Below are 25,032 nucleotides of genomic sequence, written 5' to 3' on the forward strand. Positions count from 1 at the left end.
GTTTTGATAACTGCAAAAATATGTGCATTCAATGAACATCTCAGTGGCTCTTCCACACTGTTTCTGTTTTGAAGCAGTGGAACCCACTACTCCAATGAAATCATTACCAGAAAGCCTTACACTTAAGTCAGATACAAGAGGAGTGGCTATGGATGGAGAGGGAGTAGGGTTGTTGATCCCACTCCCTGGCTCCCCTCTGGTCCTCAAGATACTTTCAGTGAGCACCAGTTTTCCATAAAGTGGAAGACAGTATGGCAATTCCTTAAGGACCTAGAAATAGGAATACCATTTGACCCAGCAATCCCATTACTGGGTATATACCCAAAGAATTATAAATTGATCTGTTATAAAGACACATACACATGTCTGTTCATTGCAGCACTGTTTCCAATAGCAAAGACCTGGAACCAACCCAGATGTCCATCATCGGTAGACTGGATAAAGAAAATGTGGCATATACACACCATGGAATACTATACAGCCATAAAAAATGATGAGTTCGTGTCCTTCATAGGGACATGGATGAATCTGGAAACCATCATTCTCAGCAAACTAACACAAGAACAGAAAACCAAACACTGTATGTTATCACTCATAGGCGGGTGTTGAACAATGAGAACATGTGGACACAGGGAGGGGAGCATCACACACTGTGGTCAGTGGTGGGGGGGTACTAGAGGAGGGACATCGGGGGTGGAGAGGGTGGGGAGGGATAATGAGGGGAGAAATACCAGATATAGGTGATGGGGGGATGAAGGCAGCAAACCACCTTGCCATGTATGTACCTATGCAGCAATCCTACATGATCTGCACATGTACCCCAGAACCTAAAGCACAATAATTAAAAGAAAAAAAAAGAGGTAATCAAATGATCTCTGACCTGGGCATTTCCATGCTGAGTAGGTACAGTGGTCTTAGCCATTTATTTTATATTTCCTTTGGGATATGGGTCTACAATTTCCCCCATTTCACAAACCTGCCTGTGCCTCAAGTCCTGTGCGTGGACTCTCAGGTCCCTATGTAGCCACCTTTTCTAGATGCCTCCTTGCTTTCTTGCTGAGTGAGGAAGTGCCACTATCAATAAAGGAGGTGAGAACATTTTGGCAAATCCTAGTACATCAGAGATCGTCTGGGCTAGTGGTCTACATGCTGGTGTCTTGGTAGTTTTCATGGAAGGAAGAAGGGTGGGGGCCCACCATCCCTGCTTTTTCAGAGCACCTGCCCTCTGATTTCCTTCCATAAGGAACTGAGCTTTTAAAATTAGTGTTTTATTTTCCTCTATTTCACACAGAAAGTGGTAGAGACTAATACAGAGGTATGCTGAAGCTGGTTCATTCTGGCTCCCAGAAACTTAGCGTGTGCATCTTTTCCCAACTGTGTAATCAGTGAAATCAAGTTGATAGCTTGGAATTGGCCATGGTGGGAGTATTTACATCATGAAAATTGGCCAACACTACAAATCTGGGTTTTCTCCTAGGAAAACCAGTTGTTAAACATTTACTGGCCAGGTGAGGTGGCTTATGCCTGTGATCCTAGCACTTTGGGAGGCCGAGACGGGAGTTCGAGACCAGCCTGACCAACATGGAGAAACCCTGTCTCTACTAAAAATACAAAATTACCTGGGCATGGTGGCGCATGCCCTGTAGTTCCAGCTACTCAGGAGACTGAGGCGAAAGTATCGCTTGAACCCGGGAAGGGGAAGTTGTGGTGAGCCGAGATTACACCATTGCACTCCAGCCTGGGCAACAAGAGCAAAATTCCGTCTCAAAAAAAAATGTACCAGCACAGTACCAGACTAATATTAATATAACAAACACTGTGTACCCACCACCTAGCTTTGACATCTTAAGATTTTGCTGTATTTGTTTTAGACCTTTTATTTTAAAGTTAAAATAATACAGACAGTTGGTCCCATCTGTATTACCCTCTACAATCCCATTCATTTGCTTTCTGTTCCAGAAATACAGACCTATGCCAAACTTGGTGTTTATCATGTTTTAAAAATATTTTTACTACATATGTGTCCATAAATAATACATGGTATTGTTTTGCATATTCTTAGGTTTATATCCATGATATTATACCATATGTATCATTCCACAACTTTTATTTTTAAATACATTTTATGTTTTTTTGAAAGGTTTATACATGTTGATATATGTAATTTTAGTTCATTCATTTTAATTTCTATATGGTATTCCATTGTATAACTGTATTAACATTAATGTATTCTTTTTTCATTGATGGACATGTAGGCTGTTTCCAATTTTTGTACACGTTTTCTGGTACACATATGCAACAATTTTTAGGATATATATTTAGAAGTAGAATTTCTAGGTGAAAGGATATGCATGTATTAATCTCTACTAGATCTTGCCAAATTGCTCCCCAAAATGATTGTACAAATTTACCTTCCCACCAGCAGTAGATGAGAGTTCTTGCCAACAATTGATATTGTCAGATGGTTTAATATTTTCCAAATGATATCTTTGTGGGTTTAAGTTACATTTCACTGGTTACTAAGTAAGACTATATATTTATGTTCCTTGGTCATTTATTTTTCTCTTCTGTGAGTTACCTATTCATTTCTTATGCAACTTTCCCCCTACAGTGTTATCTTTTTGTAAATCAATTCTAAAAATCTATTCTGGTTACTAATTCTTGGTGATTATATAAAGTAAAACTTTTTTTCTGCCACTACATTCTTTGTCTTTTAATATTGTATGAGACGCCTTTGGCTGTGCGAAAGTTTTAAAATTTGGTCGCATTTATCAATCTTTTATTGTCTGATTTGCGCTTTTGTGTCTGGTTTAACATGGTCCATCCTGAGGCTATATGTTTCTATAATTTATTATAGAAAAGTATATAATTTATTGCACAATTTTAAAGGTTTTAGTTTTGTCTGTTAGGTCTTTAATCAACCTAGATTAACAATTAACTTGTTTTTGTGTAATGTGTGAGGTAGGGATCTAATTTATTTATTTTTCAGATATGCATCCAATTGTCCTAGCACAATTTAAGAAACAGTCCCTCTTTTCATCTCTCACTTTCAATAATGTTTTGTAGTTTTTAGTGTAGCTAACTTGGTTCATTTGGTTTATTTCTAGGTATTTGATATTTTTTATGTTGTTATAGTTTTATGATTCTCTTAAATTTTATTTTCAATTTGTTTATTGCTGATATATAGAAATAAAATTGATCTTTGTATGTTGATCCTGTATCCAGTAACACTGTTAAATTAAACTGGTAATGCTAATAGTTTAAAGCTGTTTTTGGATCTTCTACATATGCAGTCGTACTACCAGTGAATAAAGACAAGTTCATTTCTTCACTTTCAGTCCTTAAGCCATCAATTTCTTATTCTTTCCTACTGTTTTGGCTAGAATACCCAGTATGTGCTGAATAGAAGAAGATAATGCTTGGTGATAGTAGGCATTCCTGTTTATTTTCTTATTTTGTGGGAAAATCTTTCAATGTTTCGCCATTAAGAATAATATTTGCTCTTTATTTCATTTGTTTTTTTACCAAATCAAAGATTATTCCCCACTATTTCTACCTAAAAGCTTTCACCATAAATGTTCATTGAATTTTGTCAAATGATACTCTATATCTACTGAGGTGATTGTATAATTGTTCTCTCTCTTGTTGAAGTGGAAAATTGCACTACATGATTTTCATTATTGTATTTCTAGAATAAACATCAATTAGTCATGATGTATCATAGCTTTTATTTATCACTGATTTGATTTGCAAAATTAAGTTTGGGCTTTTTGCCTGTAAGTTCATGAGAAAGCCTGGTTTGTAATTTTCCTTTCTTGTGTTTTTCTGGTTTCAAGATCAAAGTTATTCTGGCCCCATGAATGATATTGGGAAGTGTTTTAAAAAATACTATCTGTTCCATACTCTAGCTTGGCAAAAAATAAAAATAAAAAAAAATACTATCTGTAATAGTTTGTGGAAAATTAGTGTTATTTTTTCCTTAAATATAATGAAGAGTTGACTGAATTTATCTAGATTTGAGATTTTCTTGTGAGAAGTTTTAAATAATATGCTAAACTTTTTGATAGATTTTGGACTGTTCAGATTTTTAATTTATTCTTTTGTTAGCATTGCAAAGGTGGATTTTTTTTTTTGAGGAATTTGTCCGTTGCAATTCAGGTTGTCAAATTTATTAGTTTAAACTCTTTACAATATCTTATTATCTTTTATACATCTATAGAATTTGAAGTAACGTCTCTTACTATTTTTTTACAGTATTGACAGGTGTCTCTCTCTTTTTTTCTTAATTGCTCTTGCCTTAAATTTATCAAGTTTATTAACATTAACAAGTTTATAAACTAACTTCTGGCATTATTACTGTTTTATCTTGAACACTTTTATTTAATTTCTGCTATCTGTATTATTTCCTTTCTTCTACTCTCCTTGCATTTCATTTAGTCTTGTTCTAGCTCTTTGAGATAGAAGATTAAATTACTAATTTTTGTGTTTCTTTTTAACAATATATACATTTTGAGGATATGGAGATTCCTGTATTCTCTGTTTTGCCTACATCTCTTGTTTTGATATGCCATAGATTCAGTATCATTAATTAAAATAATTTTAATTTTTCTTCTTGATTTTTGATGCAGAGATTGGAGTATATTGTTTAGTTTCTAAGCAATTGGGGATTTCTTGGTGATTCATTTGCTATTTCTTTTGGGCTCAGAGAAAATACTCCAAATTTTGATCCAGGATTTAGTCACTTTGGTAAATGTTACATGTAGATATAAAAAGAATGTATCATTGTTGGGTGTAATGTTCTCTATTTGTCAGTCCATTCAAAGTTAACTGTGTTATTCTCATCTTTGTTATTGATGGGTTTTTATTTTATTGCTCTATCAGTTATTGAGAAGGGTGTGTTAAATTATTTCTACATTATTATGCATATATCTATTTCTCTCAATTTAATATTTACATTATAAAATTTGAAGCTATGCTACGGCTGCATACCGGTTCAGGATTGTGACTCATCTTCCTCTTGGATTTACTCTTCCATATTTTCACTTTTACTTTCTGCCTTCAGTATCTACTTTGATATTCAAATGGCTGAACCAGTTTCCTCTTTGGTTAATGTTTACCTAGCACATCTTTTTACATTTCTGTATTTTCAATCTTTCTATATGGTTATATTTAAAATGTCTCTTATAAGCAGCATGTACTTTTATTTTTAACTGAGTCTGACAATCTTTGCCTTCTATTTGAAATATTTATTTCCTTTACATTTAAATAATTACTAAACTACACAAAACTATAAATGTTTAAAATAAATTATATAATTTTTATACACTTCATAAAACTTTAATTTTGTAGTTTTATAATTTATATATTATTTTAGAATACAAGTTTTACATAGATTTATTACATTATTCTTAAATATTTTACATATTTCTGTGATATTGTAATTAAAATTGCATTTAAAAAATTTATTTTCTAGTTGTTCAATGATAGTGTGTAAAAATACTATTGATTTTGCTAAATTCACTCATTATAAGGACAGCAAATAAAAACAGCTTTACTTCTCCCTTTCCAGTTTGTATGCCTTTTCTTTTTCTCTTTCCTTTTCTTAAGTTATTTCAGTGGCTATGATAGCTAGGAAAACGTTAAATTACAAAGTGGTAAGAGTGGACATTCTTGTCTCCATTCCAATCTTAGAGAGAATGAAAACTATTCCAGCATTAATTTTGTTAGTTGTGGATATTTTTTACATGCTCTTTGTAAATTTGAGAATGGTTTTTTCTATCTATAGTTTGTTGGAATTTTTTTTTTAATCACAAATGGCTGCTAAATTTGAAAATAATTTTTCCTATCAGTTGAAACAATCATATGAAGTTTTTTCCTTTATTCTCATAAAACCATGAGTTGCGTCGTTTAATTTTTGGATATTAGGTCACTTTGCATTCCTGGGTTAAACCTCACTTGTTTATGATGTATTATCTTCTCTTATATTGCTGCACTCATTTTTATAATATTTTATTCAGAACCTTTGCACCTATGTTCATAATAAATAATGGCATGCAATATTCTTTTTCTGTATTTTCTTCATCTACTTTTGATATCAGGCTAATACTGGCCTCATGAAATCATGTTCTATTAGTTTATTCTAACCTTTATACTCTAAAAGAGTTTGTGTAAAACTGGTATTATTTCTTCCTTAAACGTATGATAGAATTAATCAGTTTAGTAGTCTTTTCCTGGAGTTTTCTTTGTGAGAAGGTTTTAAATTACAAATTCAATTTCTTTTCTACATGTAAGATTATTCAGATTTCTATTTTTTTCCTAATGCCAAGTTTGGCAATTTGAGTCTTTAGGATGTCTGTAGGATCTGTTGTGATATCTCCACTTATGTTCTCCATATTGATAACTTGTACCATCTTTCTTTTTTCCATGCAGAGTTTGACTTCAGGTTTACCAGCTTTCTTATCTTTTCAAATAATGAGCTTTTGGTTTCATTGATTTTCTTTGGTATTCATCTGTTTTGTATTTTATGATTTTTTTTTTACTTTTTAAATTGCATTTTATTGATCATTATGCCATTCTTATTTTATATTTAATTTGTCCTCCTTTTTGTAGATAATTGTGAGAGCTTAGATAATTGAGTTTGAACTCTCTCTAGTATAAACATTTAAATCTATAAATTTCCCTCTAACCACTATTTTACCAATATGCCACATATTGTAATATGTTATGCTTATTCAGTAACTTTACTGAGTTACAACAGACATACAGTATACTACTGATTTTTAAGGAGCACAATTTGATAAGTTTTGACATATTTATTCACCTGTGAAATCATTACCACAGTTAAGATAATGAACATAGTCATTATTTCCAAATTTTCCTTGTGCTCCTTTTTAGTTTTTCTCTCCTACTTTTCCACCCTAACTCTCCAACTCTAGGCAATCACAGATTTCCTTTATGTCACTATGGATTATATAATTACAGTCTGTACTATACTCATATAGTACATACTCTTTTTATTTTCTGGCTTCTTTCATATAGAAGAATTATTTTGAGATTCATTCATATGTTTTATGTATCAACAGTTCATTTCTCTCTTTTTTTGCTGAATAATAGTTCATTGTGTGGATATACCACAATTTTTTTTATCCTTTCACATGTTGATGGACATTTGGGTTGTTTTCAGTTTTGAGCTATAACAAATGAAGCTGCTGTGAACATTTATGTACAAGTCCATGTAGGTACATATGCTTTGTCTCTTGGGTAAATACTGTGATGGTTAAGTTATGTGTCAATGCTACTGGGCCACAGGTTGCCTAGACATTTAGCCAGACATTTTTCTGGGTGTATCTGTGTGGGTGTTTCTGGATGATAACATTTGTATCGGTAGACTGAGTAAAGCAGATTTCCCTCTCTGTCAGTCCATTTATGTTGCTGTAAAGGAATACTTGAGACTGGGTACTTTATAAAGAAAAGAGGTTTATTTTGGCTTAGGATTCTGCAGTCCATACAAGAGGCACAGTGCCGGCATCTGCTTCTGGTGAGAGCCTCAGGAATCTTACAGTCATGGCAGAAGGCAAAGGGACAGCAGGTGGTCACATGGTGGGATAGGAAGCAAGAGAGAGGTGGGGGTGCCAGACTCTTTTAAATAACCGATCTCATGTGAACTCATTACCATAGGGATGGCACCATGCCATTCACAAGAGATCTGTCCCCATGACCCAGACATCTCCCACCAGGTCCCATCTTCAACACTGGAGATTACATTTCAACCTGAGATTTAGATGGGACAAATATCCTAACCGTATCACCCGCCATTATTGGGTGGACCTCATCCAACCCACTGAAGATGTGACTAGAACAGAAAGACTGAGTAAGAGGGAACTCCTCTTTCCTGAATGCTTGAGCTGGACCATTGGTTTTTACTGGTGTTTGGACTCAGACTGAAATCTCTGCTCTCTTAGGACTTGAAGTGGAACCATACATTGGCTCTCCTGAGTCTCCACCTTCTTGACTGCAGATTTAGGACTTCTCAGCCTCCATAAATGTGTGAGTCCTTATAATAAATCACTTTCCTTATAATAAATCTTTTTCTATGTGTGTATAAATATAAATTTAGAAATATTTTGGTCATTTCTCTGGTGAACCCTGACTAATTCAAATATCCAGGAGTGGAATGATTGTCTCATATGGTAGGTATATGTTTAAATTTCTGGAAGTGGCTCAACTCTTTTCCAAAGTTGTTGTTCCATTTACATTCCCATCAACAGTGTATTAGAGTTCCCCGCTCCATGTCTTTACCAACACTTAGTATGGTCAGTTTTGTTTTTAAAGTTCAGTCATTTTCATAAATGTGCAGTAGCACGTTATTGTGATATTAATTTTTATTTCCCTAATGAATAAGGATACTGAATATCTTTTCAAGCATCCAAAGAGATATAGTAAATAGCAAATAAGCACATGAAAAGATATATGAATGACCACTCTATTTCTATTCTAATCTAGGATTGGAATGACCACTCGTGGTCATTCCTAGATATTTGTACTAGTCCTAGATATTTGTACTAGTCAAATTACATGTATATATAACATGTATGTATTGTATGTATGTAACATATATTATATATACAGCTCTGAGGTTTGGGGAGTATCCTCAAGTTAGAAAGTCACAAACTGCAATTTCTACCACTTTTAATTGCATCTTTTGGGGTCAATTTCATCTCTAGCATCTTTAGATGGATTTTGTTTTATCTGGTGTTTATATTTGTTATCTGTAGGAGGATTCACTCCTCTGTCATTTAAAAAGTCTGCGTCCATTGAGTTCTTAATTTCAAATATTTTATTTTCAGTTCCAGAATGTACATTTGATTGTTTTAAAAAATAGCCTCCATTTTTTTTTGGTGAAATTCTTCATCTTCTTTTTTGTCAAAAATCATAGTTATTAAAAGTCCTTGTCTGCTAATTCTAATAACTTTGTCAACTGTGGTTCTTCCAGTGTCTGTTTTTTATTTCATAGCATCTCGCATATTCACATGTCTACTACTTTTAAATGTTATGTTGGAAATTATAAATAATAGAATATTACATTAAGTTATTGTCTGCCAGAGGATAACACAATGGCCTTTACTCTGATAGGGTGGAGTACTGATCACCTCAATCCAACAAGCACTTGTATTTGCAGTAGTGAGGCTGCAGGGACAGTAAGGTCTAGTGTGCCTCTGATTTGCCCTGTTTCTGGGCACAGCCCTCTAGTGTTTTTAACTGAAAGGCTAGCAGATATTTTTATCCTCAGTTTTGCCAGGCTCACGACGATTTTGTTCTGCCCTTCAGAGGTTTTCAGTATAGCTCTTTAGTCTGATGCCTGCACAACTTCAACTTTAACAAGTGTCTTAAGGGGGAATCTATCCCTGTGCTGGTGACCCCTCAGTCTCCAACTGCTCACAACTGTTCTGATTGAATGTCTACATCTCTGCTGATTCCTCATTTCCCCAACAATTTTCTTCTCCTAGGATCCAGTCCTGAGATCTCAGCTGCCAACTACTCCTGGATAAGCAAATGCTCTCAGGGGAAAGAGTCCTTGATCCTCGTGTTCATGGAGGTAACCAACCATGCTAGTTTGCCTGGGACTGAACGAATTCTTTGCACACAGGACTTTCTGCTTTAAAACAGAAATAGCGCCAGGCGTGGTGGCTCATGCCTCAGTATTTTGGGAGTCCGAGGCGGGCAGATCACATGAGGTCAGGAGTTCGAGACCAGCCTGACCGACATGGTGAAACCCCGTCTCTACTAAAAATACAAAATTAGCTGGATGTGGTTGTGGGCATCTATAATCCCAGCTACTCAGGAGACTGAAGCAGGAGACTCGTTTGAACCCGGGAGGCACAGGTTGTGGGTGAGCTGAGATAGTCCCATTGCACTTTAGCCTGGGGAACAAGAGCAAAACTCCACCTCAGAAAAAAAAAAAAAACAAAAAACAAAAACTGAAATAGCCCCAGGCAAACCAGGCGGAGTTGGGCACTCTCACATTAATATTCCCCATTCACTTTGGTACTTTCCTCTCTGGTTCTCCTGTTTCTACTTTGCCATCCCCCTTTTCCTGGACGGTCTCCTTTCTTAAACATAGCAAACCCTTGAGACCTCCGGGTTCCACAATTGCAGATTCAACAGGTTCTGGATAAAATATTTAGAAAAGAAAAACCATAAAAAATAATACAACAATTTAAAAAACACAAATAAAAGACAATACAGCCATAATTATTTACGTGGTATTTCCATCGGATTAGGTATTATAACTAATCTAGAGATGATTTAAAGTATATTGGAAGACGTATGCATGTAGCTTATGTAAGGAACTTGAGCTTCCTCAGATTTTGGTATCCGTGGCGGGCGGGAGGTGGGTCCTGGAACCAGTGCCCCGTGGATACCGAGGGATGACTGTATTGTGGTACTGTGGGAAATTTCACTCTACTTTTCAGAAGCTTTTGGCTTTGCTCTTTGGCCTCCCAGGAAGTAGTGAAAGTCATCAGAAAACATCTTGTGGGTAGAGAAAACTGGCCTTTAAAATTTCAAATTTTATCACCTAGTCCCACCACTGCCGAAAGCTTTCTTGTTTCTCCAGTGCTATGCCTCGCCTCGCATGTTGACCACCCAGAGTGAATAATTTATTAACACCGCCTCTTTTTTCATATGATAAAATTACTTTAATAACCGTGTAACAATCAGAAACAGTTACTATTTTCTTAATTTGTTCTTTGGTCTTACAATAAATAATTAACGACTAAATTTTTAAATTGTCAGTTAAATTTTAAATTGTTAATTAGATTTAATTGTTAAAATTTTCCATTTAATATATACTCTTCAAATTCAATATTTTCCAGGTGAACTTAACTTTTTGCTTACTAAACAAAACTATTACTTCTCATAGTTAATGCTCTATTTTTATTTTATTTTGAGACAGAGCCTCCCTGTGTCTCCCAGGCTGGAGTGCAGTGGTGCGATCTTGGCTCACTGCAACCTCCACCTCCCAGGTACAAGCGATTCTTATCTCTAGCTTCCCAAATAGCTGGGATTAACAGGTGTGCACCACCATGCCTGGCTAATATTTTTTGTATTTTTCATGAGGTTTCACGATGTTGGCCAGGAGGGTCTCGAATTCCTGACCTCAGGAGATCCACCTGCCTCACTCTCTCAAAGTGCTGGGATTACAGGTATGAGCCACTGCACCTGGCCTATGCTCTGTTTTAAAATTTAACATAAGTAAAATCTCCAGTGGTCTCATATAGAATGATGGAATTTAAGTAACTCAAGTTCTTTACTATCATTGCTTATTTGAAATCTATTCTTTAAGTGAAGGAATATGAAGTATTCCTTCAGAGGTGGGAGACACACACTTCAGCCCAAATAAGCGCAGATGACTCGGAGTCATTATGAACTTAATTTTGAATGAATGCCTTTAGCCAAAGTTGTGTATAGTCAAAGCTGACTATATACTTGAGTTTTCTGAATTAGCTTCCATGAAGAATACAATATTCATTAAAAGATAAGTTTTAAAATGTGCTAATCTGAAGTTTACATTTATTATTAAACCTTAACAGTAAGTGCAGCAATTGTTTAGAACTTAGAAAAAAAATAATTGGGGGGCGGGAGCATTTTATCTCTGTAATTGTTTAGAATTACTGACTTATAGTGATAATGAAAAGTAGATTGACGGTTAATTTTATCATTGTTTCTTTTTTTTTTACTTTTATTTTTTTGAGATGGAGTTTCTCTTTTGTTGCCCAGGCTGGTGTGCAGTAGCATGATCTCGGCTCACTGCCGCTTCCACCTATTATGTTCAAGTGATTCTCCTGCCTCAACCTCCAGAGTAAATGGGATTACAAGCATGCGCCACCATGCCTGGCTAATTTTGTATTTTTAGTAGAGACGGAGTTTCTCCATGTTGGTCAGGCTGGTCTCGAACTCCTGACCTCAGGTGATCCACCTGCCTCGGCCTCCCAAAGTGCTGAGATTACAAGCGTGAGCCACCACACCTGGCCCTATTATTGTTTGTAAGTTCTCCACTATCTCTGCATGCGTCTGTTGCCTGCACCTCAGGCAGACCACTCCCACTGCCCACCCTTGGTCTCCACTGTTTTGGATTCCCCCAGCAGTTACCCTCTGTCTGGGCGAGTGAAGATTCTCAGCCTGAGCCCAATATCAGTAATGCCTCCAGGTTGAAACTGCCCATTTCTGAATGGTTCTTATTATTCCGGAACTGTAGCCTTATACTTTTTTTCTTTGCTTTCACAGTTCTAGATTCCCTTAAAAATACCATTTCTGTATTCATCAAGTGTTTTCTAGCTGTCAGCACAAATGCTGTCTTACCATGACCTATTATATCTCTCTCAAAAGCAGAAGTCACTACTGATTCTTGAATGCTGATCTTAAATTTTAGAATCTCACTGACTGTTCTTATTAGTCCTAAAACCCTATCTATAAATTCTCTTGGAAAGTTCCCTTCAATTCCTCTTCTAATGACAATTTGAATTACAAATGAGGATTGAATTTTTTCAGAATATATTTAGCAAATTATGTGAATTTCTCTTTTAATGTGGTGTATTATACTAAAAGTTTTTCTGATCTGGAACCATCCTTGCCTTCCTTAGATTCATCCTACCCTTTCATAGTATATTTTCTAAAATATTACTGAATCTGACTTCCTAGTTTTCCATTTCATACTTTCAAGTCTATTTTTTTTTTTTTTTTTTTTTAAGACGGAGTTTCGCTTTTGTTACCCAGGCTGGAGTGCAATGGCGCGATCTCAGCTCACCGCAACCTCTGCCTCCTGGGTTCAGGCAATTCTCCTGCCTCAGCCTCCTGAGTAGCTGGGATTACAGGCATGCACCACTATGCCCAGCTAATTTTTTTTGTATTAGTAGAGACGGGATTTCACCGTGTTGACCAGGATGGTCTCGATCTCTTGACCTCGTGATCCACCCACCTCAGCCTCCTAAAGTGCTGGGATTACAGGCTTGTCTATTTTTTTATATAGATTTCTTTAATTGTATTATTCTTAGTGGATTTTGGTACAAAGGTCTTATTAGCCTCAAATGAATTTGGATCATGTCCCACCTTTCTTATTCTTTAAAGTAATACATAGACCATTGGATTTACCTGTACCCTAAAGGTTTGACATAACAGGTTTATAAAATTTTAAGCTCCCCGGGTGCGATGGTCAGGACAGGGGATAATATAGATTTCATACAATTTTTAATGGGTATTAGACTTTCAAGTCTAACGTTTTTTCTTCTTGTGCCAATTTTGGCCATTTTTATTTCTTTCAAATTATTTATTTTATTTAAGTTTCAAATGTATCAGTGGTATGCTGCTTGTAATATTTTTGAAATAATTTGTAAAAACTCTGCTGTTTTTCTAGTTAAAAGACTTATGGTGTATAACTCTCCTTTCTCACTTCCTTTCTCCATTTTTTTCCTTAATCAGGCTTGCTAGAGGTTTTTTTTTTTAAAATTAATTTGTTTAAAAAGTGTGTTTTGTTTGTGCATGTGTGTGTATATGTGTGTGTGTGTTTGTTTTTGAGACAGGGTCTGGCTCTATTGCCCAGGCTGGAGTGCAGTGGCACGATCTTGGCTTACTGCAAGCTTTGCCTCGGAGGCTGAAGCCAACCGAGTAGCTGGGACAACAGGCACATGCCATACCCGGCTAACTCTGTATTCTTTTTGTAGAGATAGGGTTTCACCAGGTTGCCCAGGCTGGTGTTGGACTTCTGAGCTCAAGTGACAAGCCTGCCTTGGCCTCCCAGAGTGCTGGGATTATAGCTGTGAGCCACCACTCCTGGCCAAAAGTATTTTTTGTGTTTGTGGATATTCTCCATTGTTTCAATGTCTTGGGCTCAGAGTGTTGGCAGTTGCCTCACTGGTAGCCAGATTTGAGGATGAGGAGTTTGCCCAAAGAGATATTATAGTAAACAGTAATTGCGTGGCATCGTTAGGTCCTTAAGAACAGGCATGGGGCATTATTCATCCTTTGATCTCCAGTATCCAGCACATGTAGGGAGCTCTGTGATGCTTTGCAAATGGATGAATGGAATAGGACCAACAGAGATGCCAGAATTGCATAAAAACCTTGTGACCTTTGGAATATCCAACCCTTAATACCCTCATTGCCGTCTCTCCAGCCAGTAAACTAGATTTTAGCAGAGGTGGAAAGACCATTTGTTTGGGTTACACCTCCTCAAATGCTAAATGGCTCCCTCCATTGTGGGTTTTGGCCCTAACTATAGAGCTTTCCAGTTCTCTTTGTTGGACAGGACATGGCTCTAAACCCTTCTCAATAGATGGATATCAATCAATTTCAGTCTGGCCAAGCCAACTAAACCAACCAAATCTACTTAACCCAATTCAATCCACATCAAGCCACCTGAAATAAACCTGCATAACCCAGCTTAGCAAACCTTACCACCAACACGATACAACCCCATTCAACTTGACCATATTCAGCAAAAACCAATTGATTCCAGTTACTTACAAACCACAAATTACAATTCAACACAAGGCAACAGACCACTTCTCATCCCCTATAACCTAAGTGAGCCCAACACAAGCCAATCCAAGTCAACACAACTCCCAGCACAAGATAGTCCCACAACCCATTGAAATTCAATCTAGTGCAATTTAATAAACTATTTCAACAACTCTTCTGTCTAAAGAAGGTAAGGTACTTTGGACACAACACCAAAATAATGTTTTGAAAACATCTCTTTTTTTCTTGCCATTAGTGTTTAATGGAACTCTTGAAATCATCGTCCCTTCAAACCTCCTTAGTATATAGAGCCTTCTCTCCTCTCTGGCCCACTGAATCCTCACAACATTTTTTATTTTTTTGAGACAGAGTCTCATTCTGTCTCCAGGCTGGAGTGCAGTGGCGCGATCTTGGCTTACTGCAAACTCTGCCTCCTGGGTACAGCCTGCCTCAACCTCCCAAGTAGCTGGGACTATAGCCACCTGCCAACATGCCCAGCTAATTTTTTGTATTTTAGTACAGATGGAGTTTCACCATGTTGGCCAGGATGGTCTCAATCTCCTGACCTCATGATCCACCTGCCTCAGACTCCCAAAGTGCTGGGATTACAGGCGTGAGCCACCACACCTGGCCACAACACTTTATTTTATGGAGTTACTGGTCTCATCTGAACTAGATTATGAGTGCTTGGGGGCAGGAATGATGTCAAATTCATCTACCTTCAGTATCATTAGATGGACATTAAGAAAATGTAGTTTAAATGTATGACTAGCAGAAGAAATTTGTGAAGCTTATTCAGTTTTGGAGGTCAGTAGAGTTTTATCCGCTTTGGGGACCTGGCTGAGGAGGATTTTCAGCAGAACCCACAGACGGGCCTAGGTTTGACTCCTGGCTTTGGCACCTACTGTCTATGTGCCCTTGGGCAAGGCATGCCACCTTTCTGGAACTTAGTTTCCTTGTTCATAAAGTGAGAGATAGATTCCCAACTCTAGGGCTGTTCTGGGGATAAATGTTGAGTTGACACATGTGAAGCACTTACCACCGTACCTGACATATAGTTGAGGATGCATAAATATCTACTATATTTTTTTCCATAAGTTTCCTTGTTCAGCATTTTCTTTTAGTGACTTGGGGACAGCAGCCTCTGTGGATCGGAAAATTTCAAAACTCTCTCTGGATCCCTTGTAGGATAATACCCCCTCTCATAATAATAATAATAATTTCATTGGCGTAATTACCAAATAACCACCATTTGTTTTGTATTTTACTGTGGTTCCTTAGTTCAGAGAAGCCTGGGAATGATTGATCTGGTGAAAGTATGCATTTATACATTTGAATAAATAGGGCACAGCACACTATGAGGACCACAGTCATTTGGACATCCACTGTTTTCCAGGATTGGTGAGCAGAGAGCTAAAAGCAATGCAATCCCTGTCCCCAAGGAACTTACAGCTTAGTGGAGAACATGATGTAGAATTAAGACTGCAAAGGGTTAACTTTGACTGAAGGCTCCAGCTATGCTCAGCGCTTATGCTGGGCCACCACTGTCGAATTGGAATTTGTTGGAATTTGTTGGGTGCAGTTGGTTTTTGTTGAATAAGGTCAAGTTGAATGGGGTTGTATCATGTTGGTGGTGAGGTTGTGCCAAGCTGGGTTATGTAGGTTTATTTCAGTTGAATGGATGTGAATTGAGTCGGGTTAAGTAGACGGTAGAGGCCTTTTCTCGCTCTGACACTCAGTTTCTTCTACTGTAGAATGGGGATCATGGGGCATAGAAGACATCCTCGTTGACTGTTGTGGAGATTCAGTGAGAGAGTGATCAGCTCTTAAAGCGATTGTCTGCCTTGAGTCGTGAAGAATACATTTGTTGAAATCCACATTCCATTATGAGAAATACACATTCCATCATCTGAACTACTGGACAAGTGCTTGCAGCTCTCAGGCACACAAATGGCCCCGTGTGAACAGTTTGGCCACCGCCATCTCTCTGGGTGCCAGATTGCCTGCGGCAGGAGTTGCGGCTGACCCTAAGTCCTTAGACTGGGGCTCACGTCTAAGTCACATTTGCTGTACCGGGCCTGCCAGGACAGCTGTTTCCAAAGTCAACTGCATTCCCTGCCGAGAAGCCAGGGCTGAATTCTTCATCACAGCCTGGCTGTGGGTTAGGCATTATAAATAATGCCGTGCTGACAGCCAGGTGGACCGCATGGCTAACTGGATGACGTTTCATCTGTCCTGACAGGGACAGCCCTGCAAATAGAATCTGAGTGGTGGCAGGCCCCTTGGAGTCATCGTGCCCTTCCACTGAGTCTGGTGGGACCCTCTTCAGCTCATCTCTGACTGGAAGATGCCTGCCTTTTTTTGTTTCTTATATGTCTCCGTGGAGAAAGGGAAACTCTCCCCAGGACACTATATTTTTCTTTTGGCAGTGGTTAGTGCGGAGTTAAAACATTCTGAAGTCAGATCTGTGTTCAAATCTGGATTGAGCCACTCACAAGCTGTGTGACCTCAGGCAAGTTACCAAACCTCTCTGAGCCTTAGTTCCCTTACCATTAAGATAAAAGAGGAGAATGGTGACCAGGTCCAAGAGTTGATGTGGGTTTTGGATGGAATAAGGATCACAGGATCAAATGCTCTGGGAATGGGAGGTGTGATTTTGAGGGGGATACCAGGTCGTCAAGGACAATTGCTCTGCCACCTCCCTTGGTGTGCATGGGAATGGTGAGAGTTGCTCATCACTCAGGACAGGTATAGCTCTGTCTGATTCCAGGGCTAGAGACCCCCTCCGAAGGGCCACTCCAGTGCCGGTGTCCTCGTCTCCCAGGCCCTACCCAGGAAGCAGAATAGCACAATGGGAGGACACAGGACTGAGGACCAGGGTCCGATTCCTGGCTGGGTGACCTTAGTACATCAGCTGCTTTCTGTGGGCCATAGCTGATGGGGAAAGCCCTGGATAGAGCTTTAAAAAATAGCCATGTTTGTGGTTTTTAAAACCACCCTGCAGGGAACAGAAGTGCCTCAGATATGACTGTGCTCACCCCCATGCCCAGCCTCCATTAAAAACAGATTTGTGGCTGAACGCAGTGGCTCATGCCTGTCATCTCAGCACTTTGGGAGGCTGAGGTAAAAGGGTTGCTTGAGGCTGCATTTCTAGGTCAGCATGGGCAATGTAGTGAGACCCCATCTCTACAAAAAATATTTTAAAAATTAGCCAGGCATGGTGGAGCACGTCGGTAGTCTCTGCTACTCAGAAGGCAGAAACAAGAGATCGCTTGAGCTCAGGAACGTGAGGCTGCCATGAGCTATGGTGTCACACCACTACACTCCAGCCTGGGTGACAGAGCGAGACCTCATCTCTAAAACATTAAAAATAAAAAATAGATTTGTGCTCTAAGTAAGAAATGCTTAACAAGCTGCAGACTCTAGGTTTACTTGGAGGAAGTGAGGATTGTATCCTACCTCCAACAGCATGGCTCTCAAAGGCACCCGAAAGTAAGCATCCTACCTGGCTCCCCGTTGCTTGTTGGAAGTCAGGCCTTTGCTGAGCACTCAAGGCTTCTCCAACCTGACCTTCCCCCTCCAGCTCATTCCCACACTTTGGAATCAGCTCCAGGCCATTGTATTATTGCTTTGACATGGTCCAGCATTTCCTTTCGCCCACTGCAATTCCCTCTACCTTGAAGGCTGTTCCTCTGCTCCTCCATGGAGTCCCATTCTTTACTTATTCTTCTAGACCACATTGAAATATCCTCTCACATCAGAAGGTTTCTATTTTGAGCCCTCTACGGAGAGGTAAGCAATTATTCATGCTTTCCAATGCCGCATTTGTAGAATGCTTACTATGTGCCAGACATTAGGGATAAAGAGTGAACAAAAAGAGACACAGTCTCTAACTTCATGGAGTTTATAGTCCTGTTGGAAACAGAGTTAGTCAAATGCAGACACCATTGTGTATATTTAGAAATTTATATTAGTGCCCCTAATGAAACAAGTTCCAGTAGAATGCTTAACAAGGGAACTGACTAAATTGGTGCATTGGAAAAGGCTTCGCTAAAGAAGGGATGCTGAAGCTTCAGGTCCAGTTAGCCAAGTGAGTGGGGAGTAGGGACAGCAGCGTGTGCAAAGGTTCTATGGCAGGAATGATGGTGTACGGTGACGGCTTATCTTGGTCTACCCCAGGCAGTCCCTCGTGTCCTGGCTTATGGATTAATAGCATTCTCTTTCTTTCTCTAAAGTGGCCTGGTTTGGAAGGTAAATTCTATGGTTGACTAACTGAATGAAAAGAAGCCTGAGGGATCAGGACTGCCATGTGGGAGAGGATTGGCAGGGACTGGACCACATGCTCAGTGAAGGCTGGAGAAGGAGGTCATTATCTCGCCTGAGAATGATGAGATACCATTGAAGGTTTCAGGCACAGTGTGCCAGGGTCTTCTCTACTTTCTTTTCTTTTTTTTGAGATGGAGTCTTGCTCAGTCACCCAGGCCGGAGTGCAGTGGTGCAGTCTCGGCTCACTGCAACCCCTGCCTCCTGGCTTCAAGCGATTCTCCTGCCTCAGCCTCCTCAGTAGCTGGGATTACAGGTGCACGCCACCATGCCCAGCTAATTTTTGTATTTTTAGTAGAGATGGGGTTTCACCATGTTGGTCAGGCTGGTCTCAAACTCCTGACCTTGTGATCTGCCCACTTCAGCCTCCCAAAGTGTTGGGATCACAGGCGTGAGCCACTGCACCCAGCCAATCTTCTCTACTTTTCAAAACGACGTCTGCCTTCTCTCTTCTCCCTGTTTTTGGCTGCTGCTTTCTTGAGGATCCACCCTGCATATTATGGGTTGTTGTTTTCCATAGTTCTTCTCTCCCTAGACTGTGAGCTTCGGGAGGGACAGAAGGAACCCCTCCTGGACGATGCTCCATGTTCTTCTCCTTCCCGCTTGCTGGATGTTGGGTAGGAACAAATTTATGGAGGATCTTTCATGGCTTCAATGCTGGAGCTTCATTGGGTAGTTAGTGTGAACAATAAACAAACTTCTGTTATGTCTGAGCCATCATAAATGACTTAGAAATAGTGAAAGGGAAAATGCTAGCTACTGTGCATTGAGCTCATGGCCTATGTTAAGCTTGCATACTTTATACTCACTATTTAATTTAATCACGAGACTATTTACTTCATGGATAAGGAAACAAAGATTCAAAGAGGTGACTTGCCCAAGGCGACACAGTGAATGAGCAGAGGAGCTGAGATTTAAACCCAGGAATGTCTGACTTAAAGCCAAAGCTCTTAAAACAGCAACCGTGAAATTAGCAGCCCCCAATTTCTCCATCTGTGGCAGCAGCGAGAATCTCCCCACCCTGTGGATCCAGGGATGAGGCTGGCCATTGTCCTGCTAGGCAGAGCTTGACTAGGGCAGAGGCTGGGGTAGGGGAGGTGTGTGGGAGAGACAGGGGCGACCCACACCTGCAGTCGTAGCCTCTGATCCCATGTCTACGTCAAGTACCCAGCTCAGACAGGGGATGGTGGTATTTCTTTCACCCGCCTGCAGTTTGGCAGGTTCCTCAAAGAGAAATGCTCTTAGATTCATTTAAAAGTCTAAGCAGGGACAGCACAAATTATTAGTGTTTGAAATATTTATAAAGTCTCTTGTTTGTCATGGCATAGGAGGTGATAGACCACAAATAAAAGAAAACCACAGATGCACCACGCATGGAGAGAGACTGAGAGGAATGCTGTCTGCCTGCTGCCGCCACCTCATGTTTGAAGGTTGCTAAGCCCGGTGAATTTCCATTCTGCGTTTACTCAAACTGACTTCCTTTCTACAGCTCTGTTCACCTCTCCCTCCTTAAGACAATCACCAGATACTTAACGGAGGATTTCAACCCCACAAACCAAGAACATAAGGGCAAGCTGGGGTAAAGACAGAAGAGAACGCACTGCTTTTATTTCCGTTTTTTGAGAAAGAGTTTCACCCCTGTCATCCAAGCTGGAGTGCAATGGCATGATCACGGCTCACTGCAACCTCTGCCTCCTGGGCTTAAGCAATTCTCTTGCCTCAGCCTTCCAAGTAGTTGCAGCTACAGATGCACGCCACCATGGCTGGCTAACTTTTGTATGTCTATAGAGACAGGGTTTCGCTATGTTGCCCAGGCTAGTCTTGAACTCCTGGGCTCAAGCGATCTGCCCACCTCAGCCTCCCAAAGTGCTGGGATTACAGGTGTGAGCCACCGCACCCTGCCAGGAACACTGTTTTAAAAATTTTTCTGGGAGTCTAAAATGATACCAAAATTTAAAATTAAAAAAATCACACAACATAAACTTGTATAGTGTTTAAGTTTATGGGGAGAAAAAACCATGGAGAAAAATAAATGTGCTTTTCTGATTTGACAGATGGAAAAACCAAAGTCACCCAGTGAGTCAAGGATGAAAACTGAGGTCGTCCGTCTGACTTCCAGCCTGGAGGTCCGTCCTTTTTTGCTGATCTTTGACCACTGAAATGCACGTGCTAATAATTTAGAAAGAGGTGCTTAGGTCCTGATTTGGGAATTACATAGCTTGAATTTATTCATTGATGTGCATATATACATACATCTGCTATACATGTATATGCATTTATTTACTCAGATCTATGAATGAATGAATGAATGAATGAATGAACTCATTTGTTAATTCATTTACTAACTCAACAAATACTATACTCTGTGCAGGAGATGCAGCAGTGAGCAAGAGAGATTTGGCCCTGCCTTTCCTGAGCTAGTAAAAGACATGGTTTCAGGTGACGTCTCACGCTTCCAGTTGATCCCAGGAGGAGCTCTGGAGTGTGAGTTGCACCCCAGAGTTGTTCTGCCTTGGAGTAAAGAGGCTGGCCTTTTGTACCCTTGTAATAGTCAATTATTGGCTGCATGACACCAATGTAGCCAATTGGTATAGAGGGGAGGGTGCACCCTCCGCAGGATTTCTGGGTAAGGCAGCTCCTGTCCGCGGAGGGCAGGGTTAGCTGTGAGGTGCTACTGTCTTAGCAGCCAACATTCACCACGGCCAGTGCTGGACTTACCAATGTCCATTACTAGTTTAATGTACATTTAATGTACAACCAAGGGGGTTGGATGCATTGATCTTTCAGAGGGGATCTGAGTGAGGCAGGAATGGCATCTACTACATGAGAAACAGAGCTTTATCCTTCTGGGAAAGTTGAGGAGGCAGTCCGGAATTCATACTTCTATGTGTTCTCAATTTGAGGGATGAGGGAGCTGGGCTATTTACCCAACGACTCCTGGCAGCCCTTACCGACGGCGGCTCCCAGGGGAGGTTAATTCTCAGCATGGCCTGTGTGCAGCCACAGAGAGCTCCAGCAGCAGACTGAGTCACATGCTGGAAGGTGGAGGTTGGGCAGATGTGCTCAGATGTGGCCATGTGGGACGCCAAGATCATCTGCTCCTGGTGGCCTGGACCAATCAGACGTATCCCTCAGAAATGTGGAATGAGGAAGCTGGTGGATGCTTGGAGTCTCAGGTCAGCCGAGGCACCAGAGCAAGGAAATTACAACTGTGGCTGGAGTGGTCAACATGACCTTTTGTGTGATGAAAATGTATGGGCATGAAGGTAAGGGGTCATCAGCATTGTTGGCCGGGACAGATGGGGAGTAGGGATCTCTGTGCACAGAGATGCTGAGAAGTCACTCGGGCAAGGAGGTGGCTGGCCGGGGACCCCACTTGGCCTCTGATTATTTTTTCATTTGTTCATTCATTCTACAGATATTTACTAAGGGACTATGACATGTTAAGCTTTGTGCTTAATGCAGGGAATGTGAAGGAGGAATGAACCAGACAGGGTCCTAGCTCTGTGGAGTTTATATTCTATGTGTGTGTGATGGGGAGGGGGGGATAAGTAAATAAATGAACAAGATAATCAGAGATTCAGGTACATTTAGTAAAGGAAACCAGCAGGGTGCAGGGTGCAGGGTTCAGAGTATCTGATGATGAGGGTACTTTCGACAGGTGATCAGAGGCAGATTCTTATCATCCCCACTTTACAGATGAGGAAACTGAGGCTTTAGAGGATAAGGAACTTGCCCAAGCGCATTCAGCTAGTAAGTAGCCCCCTCTGTAGATTCTGTCTCTCTCTAGTACCTTCTACTCTTGGCTTTGGGTTAATTCCTTGAGCCAACACAGGTTAGATCCACTCTTTCTGCTTTCCCTGTCAGTGATTTTATGATTTGGAGAGCATGACACCGACCCTTCTGAATCCCTGCCCGGACTCTTCTGGGCATGCACTGGTCTGGGATGAGCTGTGACTAACAGCTTTGGGGCCAGCCTCACATTGCCGCTGTCAGGGTCCAGGAGACTAGAGTGGCTCTGGGGACAGGGAGACTCACCCTAGCCCACCACTCCTTCACCATGGGACCTTGGGCGAATGACCTCACTTCTCCAAGTCCCAGTTTCTTCCTCTGTCACATGCCAACACCAATTGTCTCTACCTCCTGGCACTATTGTGAAGATTAAATGAGCTGACGCTTGTGTAAAATTTGGCGCCATGCCCAGTGCAGAGTAAACACTCACGTCAGGCTCGGTGGGAGCAACGGCTGCCCCCAGATATTCTGATCACCTGTCGGAGGGTCCGAAGGGGCCGGAGAAGGCAGGCACTCTCAGCCCTGGTCTTCAAGAGCCTCAGCCCCTGAGTGACCCTGAACCAGAGCCGGCAGTGGAGAAGAGGCAATTTTCTGACTTTGGGTCAGGACTGCCAAAGCCAATTAGGGAAGTCAGACGGGCGGCAGCCTCCAGCACCCAAGCAAACCGATGTGGCAGCCAGCAGAGGGGCCGGCTTGCTCTGACCTTAAACCCGAATGCTCCTGCCCACATCTGCAGCTAAATAAACCAAGTAAATCATGCTGGCAGATAGATAATTAAATAATTATCAGGCACTTAATAACAAGGAGTGGGTGTTCTGAATTACCATATTAGACAGTGTCTTTGAGGACTAATTGTTGCATTACATCAGAGTTACTCATTCATTATTCTTGTCATTTCGGGTGATAATTTGCACTTTAGGAGACAGCGACAATTTTAGCAGGCAATTAGAGACGTGTCAGGCCTGGCCCCATGAGTTACTGTCACAATTATTGCCTTTTTTTCCCCGGATCCTCATTGGCAGCCATGTATTTAAGGGGATTTGGGTAATTCCAGGCCTGGGCAAAACAACCAACCCACGGGATAGTAGCAGGGCAGGGAACACAGCAGCCGCCACCATAGGAACAAGGAAGGGGCGGCGTCCCAGCGGTGGTGGTGCGAAGCCGGGGCCGGCAGGCAGAGCTGAGCGGGGCTGTCGGAGCCTCATCCAGTTAACGAGCGTTCTCCCTCCCAAGTAGTTGGTGACGCTGCCTGTTCCTTTCCCGGCTTCTTGTCACCCACTCAACCAGGCTTCTGTGACTGCTTACCTGAACCTTTGCGATGAGCTCTTCACGGGTCTTGGGGAGGCAGAAGGGAGGAGAGAAACAAGAAGGGAGAACAGAGAAGAGGAGAGGGGAAGGAGGAAACGAGAGGAAGGAAAAAAGATGTAGAAGTCCTGTTTTTAACTTTCTATCTTTGATGAGGCTTGAGAATTGTGGGGGCCTTGAGGATCCCGGGAGGGTGTGCGTCTCCCAGGATTAGGTAATTGCTAGAGATAGCAAACCACTTCCCTTCTGAGGAAGCCTTTGATATGCAAACCAACCAATCCTGAGTCTATTTATCAACCTCCTACCTCCAGGACCCTATCCCCGTGCTCCAGATCACCCCAGGGCCAGGAACCAGACAGCTGGGGACCTCCCCTGCAGCCCAGAGTCTGCGGAATTTATTCACAATGGCCTAAGTCTGCCTACCCTGGCTCACCTGTTCTTTCCAGCAAAATCCACGACATTGTTATCACTGCTGTTTTTGAGACAGGGTCTCCTTGTCTCCCAGGCTGGAGTACAGTGGCACAATCTTGGCTCGCTGAAACCTCTGCCTCCCAGACTCAAACGAGCCTCCCACCTCAGCCTCCCAAATAGCTAGGAGGACTGTGCACCACCACGCTCGGCTGATTTTTTGTACTTTTTGCAGAGGCAGGGTTTCACCATGTTGCCCAGGTTAATCTCGAACTCCTGGGCTCAAGGGACCCGACTGCCTCAGCCTCTCCAAGTGCTGGGATTACAGGTATGAGCCACCATGCCCAGCCTATTATTATTATTTTATTTTGGGTACCATCAACTGAGAAAACAAAATCCATGATAAAGGCCCTGGCCTCCGCTTTCCCCTGGCTCCGTCTGCCCTGTGTAGCCTGTCATGCCCCCCGTCTTGGGAACTGTGAATTATAAACTATCTTTTCAATAGTGGTCGTCTCGTGCTTTGTGGTCTCACCATACCTGAACAAAAACAAAATCCTGTGTATAAAACAGAAAAGAATATAGGAAACAAGAGAAGAGAACAGAAGAAGGAAGAGAAAAATGAAAGAAAGAAAAGAAGAGCCGGGCGCAGTGGCTCATGCCTGTAATCCTAGCACTTTGGGAGGCTGAGAT

The 25,032-nt window shown here is 40.9% G+C and overlaps 1 long non-coding RNA gene across 16 annotated transcripts in view; it reads left to right on the forward strand.

The window, feature by feature from the left end:
* The window catches only part of LOC105725775 (uncharacterized), a 277,480-nt gene that overhangs the window by 206,990 nt on the left and 45,458 nt on the right, over positions 1–25,032 (forward strand). For 9 of the 16 annotated variants that reach the window (XR_010339342.1, XR_010339332.1, XR_010339343.1 and 6 more), the window contains 3 exons: positions 7,962–8,046; positions 9,507–9,595; positions 20,166–20,885. This is a non-coding gene — a long non-coding RNA (uncharacterized LOC105725775). The other 7 variants (XR_010339333.1, XR_010339335.1, XR_010339334.1 and 4 more) reach the window with 7 other exon arrangements.

This window comes from Aotus nancymaae, unplaced genomic scaffold (genome assembly GCF_030222135.1).
Source record: "Aotus nancymaae isolate 86718 unplaced genomic scaffold, 86718_ANA_hifiasm-v0.15.2.pri h1tg000076l, whole genome shotgun sequence".
NCBI classification, from domain to species: domain Eukaryota; kingdom Metazoa; phylum Chordata; class Mammalia; order Primates; family Aotidae; genus Aotus; species Aotus nancymaae.